At 49.6% G+C, this 9250-nt stretch overlaps 1 long non-coding RNA gene across 1 annotated transcript; it reads left to right on the top strand.

Annotated features, from left to right (window-relative positions):
• The first annotated feature begins 2133 nt into the window (after positions 1-2133).
• LOC308231876 lies at positions 2134-5803 on the top strand. Its single transcript, XR_013958739.1, has 3 exons — positions 2134-2269; positions 5098-5289; positions 5666-5803. It is a non-coding gene; the product is annotated as an uncharacterized lncRNA (long non-coding RNA).
• The last annotated feature ends 3447 nt before the right edge of the window (positions 5804-9250 follow it).

Genomic DNA, 9250 nt, shown 5'->3' on the forward strand with positions numbered 1-9250 from the left:
CCCCTCCCTTCCCTTCACACACAAGCAGCTCCAATTTCTCTCTTCGAAAAAAACAGCTGCTCTCAGGCCAGGAGGGCCCCTCCATTTCAGCAGCTACCACCGTCCCAGTGGCTATAGCCTTGATGGGCTGCTCTATTATAGGCATTCTGCGTTTACTCTAATTGAGATGACTAGGGACCAATTGCTGCTTGGTAGCTAAAGTGAGCTTCCCCTTACACATAGCTCCACACTGAATCCAAAGTTTCTGTTCCACAGGACTGCCCGTTCCTCTGACAACAGCCAAGAGGGCTCTGCACATCCACGCTCCTGATGACAACACACCTACAAGAGAGAAGCTTCAAACCAGGTTCACCCTGAGTAACTGCCAGGTGGCATTCAACAGCACTGCAGACATTTCAGCACAGATTTATAACTCTACTTCACATCGCAGAGTTCAGATCCCTGCCATCAGGCTCGAAGGAGCACCTGGTGCCTTTCTACACAGTTTCTTGCAGAAAGGTTTCTACCTGTCACTTTCCTGTTGTGATTTTCTTCAGCAACAACAGCAAACACAGAAGAGCTTTTTCTCTTGTTTTTAAACATCACCTAAGCCAGCCCAATAGCAAAGCCCTACCCTGACTTCCAGTTCTCAGCAAGCACACATAATCAGCAGTGAGAAAGGACTAGGTAGGGAAGGTCAACAGAGAGAAGGGTTCACTCATTGTCATGCCCTCTAGTAACCTACTGCTGCTGCCTAGATGTTATTGTCAGGGAATCCTGTAACCGTGACACGGCTGCCCAAACCCCCACCCCAAAAACAACGGAAGGAGATGAGGAAAGACAACATGGAAATTAAGCCCCACATAAGGCACAAATGTATAGTTACTCACTCACTTGCTCCTTTCCCGTGCTGCCAGCCCTCCTTTGGCCTGACCCGAGATTAGGATGGGGCCCAAAGGCACACACCCCCCTCCACCAGCGGGTCCAGCTGCATCCCCCTTCCATCACACCCTCCCAGCCCACAGAGCCAGGATACGTACTAACCCGTCAGGAGAGAAAGCACAGCTGTAAGGAAATAACAAACAAGGAGGACCGGGCGCAGGACCCCCTCCAAGGAACGGGAGGAAGGAGGAAAGCAAACCTACCTCTCCCCGCACCTACTGGGGGTTGGCCGGGCTCCCCCTCCTAACGGGAGCCCGGGCGGGAGCTGCCACAACCGCGGCCTACTCGGCGGCCTTGAGGAGGGCAGAGGAGAGGAGAGAGGGGAGCGGCAATCTAGGGCAGGGAGGCCGCCTGGAAAAGTAGGGCAGAGCCACCACCCACCCCCCCCCGACCTCAAACCCCTCCGCAGCCGGGCAGGGGCGGCCCTGGCAGATACCCTCTGCCCGGGACAAAAGCTCGCATCGGAGCGGGAACCGGACCCGCCGTCCCCCAACCGCCACCGCCTCAGACACCAACGGCCGCCCGCGGGCCGTTGGGCGGGGGGCGGGGAGCCGGGGGGACCCTCCCGCGGGCGCGCGCGCGGGCCCACCAGCACACACCGAGCGCGCGCACACACCGGGCGCGCACACACACACCCCCCCGCCCACTCTCCGCCGCCTCGCGCGAGTGCGGGAAATGGAACTGGGGGGGGAGGCGGGGGAGGGTCGCAGAGCGCGGTACCTGCCCAATGTGCTCACAAAGCAGCAGCGGCGCCCACCACCGTCACGTGACCACAGCCTCGCTCCCCCCCCCCTCCCCCTCCTCCTCCTCCTCCTCCTCCACGCGCGCGGCCGCTTACCCCCCGCACCACCACCACCACCTCCTCCACGTGACGTGACGTGACGTGACGTGACGCGTCCCCCCCTCCGCTCCCTTCCCGCCGCTTTTCCCGCGCGGCTGACCCCGCACGCACCGCTCAGCGCGCGCCCATCCACCGGCCCTTCCGCCTGCCCCCGGCACCACGTGAGCAGGGCGGGGACGAAGCCGGACCCTGCCCCCGGCACGTGACCGGCGCTGAGCGGCGCGGGAGTGGTGCTGTGGGTAACCCCGTCCAGCGCCGCCGCGCTGAAGGGAGCTGTTACCCTGAGGGGCCGAATCGGGGTGACCCCGTTCTGGGGCCGGGTTGCGGCCGCTCTCTTGGTCTCTCTCAGCGGAGGATTGACGAGCTGGCCGGGAAGGAGCAGTGTGGAGACCCTGTGGTTCACCTCCTCAGCGCTCTATGGGGCAGCGGGGCAGGCAGAGACTCCAAGCCCACAGCCATCGCCCCCCGCGCTTCCTGTGCCGGACAGGGTGGATGTTCACTGCTATGGTTCGGTGCCTCTCTCGCCGGCTGAAGGAGCGTTTCGGACACGGAGGGTTTTGGGGGTTTATTTTAGGTTTTATTTGTCGTTATAAGGTGGCTTTTATCTAATGCCTTACAGGGTTTTGGCAGGAGTGACTATGAGTGCTTTATGTCACAGATAATAGCCTGTTCAGGTTCCCTGCTTATGCTCATTACATTCGGTGCTTCTTCCTCAGACTGTGTTCAAGCTGAGCCAACGCAGGTTATGGGCTTTCCAAAGCTCCCTTTTTTCTTCTCGAGTTATTTTTACGGGGCTTCATCCCTGATGAGCAAGTCCAGAGGGGGCCACAACGATGCTCTGAGGGCTGGAGCAGCTCTGCTCTGGAGCCAGGCTGAGAGAGCTGGGCTGGTTCAGCCTGGAGAAGAAAAGGCTCCTTAAGGGGAGACCTGAGAGCAGCTCCAGTGCCTAAAGGGGCGACAGGAAACCTGGAGAGGGGCTTATGGACAAGGATCTGTAGGGACAGGACAAGGGGAATGGCTTTGAACTGGCAGAGGGGAGATTGAGATGAGCTCTTAGGCAGAAGCTCTTCCCTGTGAGGGTGCTGAGGCGCTGGCACAGGGTGCCCAGAGAAGCTGTGGCTGCCCCATCCCTGGCAGTGCTCAAGGCCAGGTTGAACGGGGCTTGGAGCAACCTGCTCTAGTGGAAGATATCCCTGCCCATGGCAGGGGCTGGCACTGCATGAGCTTTAAGGTCCTTTCCAACCCAAACCACTCTGTGATATCCCAAAAAATCCACATGGCTAAAGAATCAAAAGGATCCTTCACATTCTCTCTCCACAGTTGCTGAGACCTATGGCTGAGTGGTCAGGAAATCAGAACCAGTTCTGTGCTTACATTAATTTATTTTAAGTGTTACACTCTGTTGCCAGGCTGGACACAGGGGGCACCCCACTGATGTGAAGGAATCCCAGGGTAAAGGATAGCTGCACCACAGGAAGAAGTCAAGCAGAGTGTTCTGGAGACTAAGGCAGAACAGCAGAGGGATGGCACAGCAGTATGTCAGAGCACTTGGTGCAGCTACTGGCAAACTAAAGTGGATGGTGATAGGACAGATGGCAAGAAAGGTTGCTTGTCTCCCCAAGAAGATGAGTTTCAGATTATGAGTCAAGAAAAAAAAAGCAAACAAACTTTTTCCCTTTAGACTTTTTCCTGTTGTGCATTTCTTCCACTGTGCATTTGCCTAAAATGTATCAGTTGTGCTCTTCTGACACCTTTCTTCACAAGACCTGGCATTTTAAGGCAGAGCTTGCTAAACCTACGTGGAAGTTGGTGCCCTGCTGAGCAGCCAAGGTTGGTGAAGGCAATGGGGCCACCAGGTAGCAGACTGTATCCCCTGGTGCCTTCAGTGATACATCCCATGGTTTTTGACCTTTTCTATGGTCTTACATGCCTTTACTGCTGTTTGTTCCTGCTCTGTCCCTTGACTCACAACTCCCCACATAAGTAGAGAGGTCATCAAATCTCATTTTACACTAAGCAATATCTGAAAGATAATCAGTGTTCATGCTTCTGCCTTCTCTGCTTAGACAAATTTAAGCAGCCTGTGGCCTGGACTAACCTTTATTATGTGCATGAGCATGAGGTACAGCAGTTCCTACTGCTGGGAAGCAGCAAGACCTCTCTAGTCCCATCTTTCTCCAGTGAGATAGAGGGTCTTTAGAGCTCAGTTGAAATTTAGACCAAACAGCACATAGGTAGTGTTGATTTTCTTGAGGCATCTGTTGATATTTTCTTTTATTACTATTGGGGGGGGAATTAACTGTAGCTCTAAACAAAGTTTCACAAGCTTTATGACAAACATATCTGCAGCTCCATAATCTGTGGATTTAATCAGTATTCTTAGCATTCTTTCATCATGACTTGGCAATCCTTTGCTAATCAAGATGGATATTTGATGTGCAGCATGCAACAACAAAGGCTGAGAGCTCTTGGGATGCTGTAGTCAGATGGTATGGTGCCAGCTGGAGTGTGTCTCTGAATATCACACAGAATCCAGCGCAGGAGCATTTGGACTAGGAGAAAATTAAACAGGGATACCAGGACAAAAGCACTGTAGACTCCTCTCTGCTGTACATGAAGTAAATATAAATGAGGAAATGGTGCCTTTCACTGCCAAAGCTTCCAGTGGAGAGCCAAAGGAATAAACTGATGAAGGCTCAGGGATACAGACCCTTGCTCCAAATACATTAGTATACATGTACATTAGGCTTGGAGAGGAGATCCTGCACTGAACACAGTGAAGGTCTGATCAGGCCTAGCAGGTGAATTCTACCTGCTGTCTCTGTCAGGACTTGCTCTGCTGTTACAAGGATTTGTGACCTTTCTAGTTTTCCAACTAGTAAAGAATAATCCGGTGCAAGTGCAAATCCCACTGTATGTTTAACTTACTTCAGGACTGCTTTTCCTAGTCACATACTGCGGAATTCTGAAATAGCCTGCAGTCCGTGTACCACAGCCTGGAACCCACCATCCTGGCGCTTTGGCTTTCTACTTGCTAGTCACATTTGGGAGTCAGGAGAAACTGCTTGTGTTAAGAATATCACTCTGTTCCTGGTTCAGAAATCTGCTCTACTTCTGTGCTACAGACAAGAAATGAAAACCATCGACTCTTCACAGGCTCGGGCTGCAGTATATCTTCCCTCCTCTTGCTAATGCTCTCTTCTACTTTCCGCACTTCCAATTCTTGCCCCTTGTTCTCATTGGACAATTAGTTGAACTGAGATGGAGTTCAGAACAGTTTTTCCCAATTTAGTCTGAAGTTTTAAACTTTTTTGTGCCTTTTTCTCCCCCCAAAGGTACATCACTTCGTCTGATAAAAGTTCTGCTCTTCTCTGCAAATTGTTCTTATAGCCTTGACCCATGACACCTGCGTCAACAGCACTGCCTTTCTCCAAACCATACTCCAGTAGCCTCAGAGAGACCACATAATGCAGTCTGGACTCTGTAAGGAAGAGGCTCCACAAGAAGAAACCAAGCTTGACTTTCAGGTTTGAGTTGACTTTTTAGGGAATAAAGAATTCTCTTTAGTTATAGTGGAACAGCTGAAAATTTTGGATGCAAAGTGGGGTTGTCTTAAGAGATGCTAGCCTTAGGTATACCAGGGATTGCTGCTGTGTTTGGAATTGGGGTGAAACTTGTAAAGATACTGTGTAGAAATGAGACCCAGCACATTGGATTGCGTTAATATGCATGCAGAAGCAAGGCTTCAGCAACAATTGCATGTAAAAGGGTTGCCATTTCAGTTGTAGAAGTAAGCCCTGCTGTTATAGATGCCATTCATGGCACTGAAGACAGGAAGGGTAATGATATCATTGTGTCTAGCCTTCATACAGCCCAGGCTATTAACATTCCTAACATCCACAGGCTGCATTAGTCCCTCATGTCTCAGCATCATCCTGGGAATTCACGTTGGACTGCTTGATCACTGTTCAGAGTTGGTGGATGCCTGGGGACAGACACTCTTCTGTAGGTGCCCCTGAAGCACTTGGTCCAAGTTTTCTCACCTTGTAATTTGGCTGTATGAAAAAGGTGATGCATTTTCTTGTGACTGGAATCTGAAATTGCTCTCTATGACCATCTTAACCCCACTGTTATTTTCCATTCTTCCAATGTTTTTCATTACACATTTTATCTGCGGTGACTGTACTTATTGCCAGATTGCTGAGACAGTTCAACACATCTGGGCCTGATACTGATCCTTCAGAACCTCACCATAAAGACCTGTTTTGAGCAGGATGATGGCAGTTGTTAATCTGTGTAGTGCTGTGAGAGACTGATCTGAAATCAGACTCCACTGTCATTGTCTCAAAGATTGGTCTGAGAAGCTGAGATGGAATTCCACCTATCTTTTTGTCTCAGAGATGGGTGGGAGAAGTTGTGGAAAGACTACAATATCCATTGCCTGGGAGAAGGGTGTGAGGAGCTGAACTGGGACTCCACCACCCATTGCCTGAGGGATGGGTGGGATAGAACTGAGATAAGAGTCCATTACCTCTAGGACTGGTGTGAGGAATTGCTGCCCATTATCCCAGTGCTGCAGACACTTGCTCTGTGTGTGTGTGTGCAGACACTTGCAGTTGAAGAGCTGGCTGCAAGACCAGGGAAACTGGTCCACCAGGAACATGTAATACGTGACATGAAGAACAGAGGTACTCCCCCCAGCTCATAAAAGCGGGAAAAGTTAATCACCAAGAGGCACATCACCAGGGAGCCATTGCCATGAGGATGACTCCAGGAGGACAACTCCGTGAGGACACTCTGCACTGATGACTAGTATGGTTGCTGAGGGACACCCTTCATGGGACATCACCATGAGGGCAACACCATGAGACACACTCCATGGGGTACCTTCAAGGGGATGACTCCAGAAGGATACCTCCATGAGGACACCCACCTCCAATGACTGCTACAGACTCTTGGAGCACACTGTGCTCCGATACCGACTACGAACCCTGAAGAACTCCCACCACCGACAACGACAATGACGGATCCCCGGGACACTGCTGGACCCACAGTGGTGACTCTCTCTCTTTCTCTCTGCACCCTGAATCCTTGCTTCATTTTTCTACCTTTTTTCCAACCCGTCGTGTCACTATCCCCTTTATTACAATAATTTCCCTTTTTTATGATAACAGTCTTTTATTTATAAACTTACTAATCAATTATGATATTTGACCCCTTTTGTGTCTTAATTTCACTCTTGGGATCACAAACTGAAACAGAGTCCAGCACTTGGGTTTTCTCCAGTCTGACCCTGACATTAAAGTGGCATCATGGACAGCATCGCTTGCAGTGAAAAGTACCATAATGTCACATAAAGTGTAAGGTATAATGTATGTGTCTCTCGGGGATGTAAGGGTTAGACTTTGTTGAAACAGATGTGACTCCCTGAGATGACTACCCCAACCTGTTGCTCTGTTTCACTTGATTTGTATTATGTACTTACCTCTCATGGACTTAAGGGGTGGGTTTTGTTGAAGCAAAACATGCTGCCTTCCTGAGACAATTGTCCTGCATTTCACTTGCTTTATATTACATGCCTACCTCACAAGGACTGAAGTGGTGGGTTTTGTTGAAACAAAATGTGCTGCTTTCCTGAGACTGCTGTCCCATTCAGAAATGAATAGCAGTGAAGCTGCCCCTCAGGGCAGAGATGTATTGTATGGTCTTTTAGAGAAACATAATGCTCCAGCCCCTCTCTGCCAGGAGTAGAATGGGCCAAGAAAAATGGGCATAATTTGCAAAGTGTAACAGACCGAGTAAGCACCTTGCAAAAGGATGCAAAACTCCGACCTGGAAAGGGTAAATCCATTATCTGTGCCGTACTGGGCTCCAGCTTGGCTGCTGCAGTAGATGCTAGAGAACAACAACAAACAGCTGAATCTCAGTTCATACAAACTTTACAAGACCTGGTCCAGCCCTGCAGGACCCAGTAGTTAACTTAAAATAACAGACAGACAAAGAGAAAAATCAGGCTAACTACTTGCAGTTAGCCCTGAAAGAGCAAGTCCTGGCAGAGAAAAGCATCTCTCCACCATATGAGAAAATACCTGAATACCCCCACAGAGACCTGGAAGAGGTGAGACTAAGGTTAGAAAAATTAAACGTTGGTGCTGTTTCCCTCAGACCCTTGAGAAAAATTTAATATACTTATGAACACGGAGAGGATGAATTCCCACAAATTACCACCAGAGAGATTCTGTGTACTGCTATGGAATTAGCTAAACTTAAAAAGGAATTCGGAGGTACTCCAAAAGAACCAGAAACTGAATATGTTTGGAGAGTATCACTGTCTGGGGGAGATCAAATTTTACTGAGTGAGAAGGAAGCTGAGGGATATTGGGGGCCAGAAGTGTTTTTAACCACCAGTGATCACTGTGCACCCTCGTCCTTAACTCAAGGAGCAACTTATGGGGCTGGAGGACTTAACCCTTTGGAAAGTGGAGATCCCCTCTCCTTCACAGGGACAGTCGACCAGTTGGAAAATGTGCAGAAAGCAGCATTTCTGCAAATGATGTATGATTCGGAACTTAAACATGAGTCCCCAATGATAATACCACTCGATCGTGAACGTGTGACTCCCCTCATTCAGAGTCTTCCTGACTCCCTGAAAGTGTGGGGGTCCAATTGCAGGGAAAGATACAAGCAACACCCCAAAGTGAAAGAGCCGTTGCTGCCCTGGAAGGACTGCTGTCACCTGATCAAAAGACAGAAAAGAAACTATGGATGTGGGGGAAGTTGCCCAGGAGTTGATTAATTATGGGAAAAAGTACAATCCCATCAATATTTCTAGTAAAATTGATACTAAGGGACTGAGGTGAACAGAGGTAAAAACCCCTTCTTGCCCTACTAATGGTAAACGCCAGACATCCGCTACTTGCCCAGGAGGTGGAAATATTCCTAATAAAATGCAAGAGTTTTGGACACTGGGGTGGCGAAAGGGTGTTCCTAAAGATTTAATGGATGGATTAGCCACTGATAATTGGAAAAGCTGGTGTTAGAGCGGCCTGAAATAAACTCCATGGGTCCTAAGGAAAAGGGAAAATGTGGAAGGCCCCAGTGCCCCCACCACTAACGAGCTCCACCCCTTGATTGTGAGCAGAGGTGTGGAGGGTGGGTATAGATTTGACTATTCACTGAAAATAATTAAGGTGGGACCTGATCTGATGCTTCATTTTTCATTTGCTTTGTATATTTTGTATGACCTCATAGAGAACTCAACTCATAATGCTATTGTCAACTGTCCTACAAGACTGTAGATAGACTTTAGAAACTTGATGAAACATAACAAGGGAAAGTGTAGAGTCCTGCATCTGGGCAGAAACAACCCCAGGTTCCAGTATAGGTTGGGGAACGACCTGTTAGAGAGTAGTGTAGGGGAGAGGGAGCTGGGGGTCCTAGTGGATGGCAGGATGACCATGAGCCAACACTGTGCCCTTGTGGCCAAGA

This window comes from Psittacula echo (genome assembly GCF_963264785.1).
Source record: "Psittacula echo genome assembly, chromosome: Z".
Taxonomy (NCBI): domain Eukaryota; kingdom Metazoa; phylum Chordata; class Aves; order Psittaciformes; family Psittacidae; genus Psittacula; species Psittacula echo.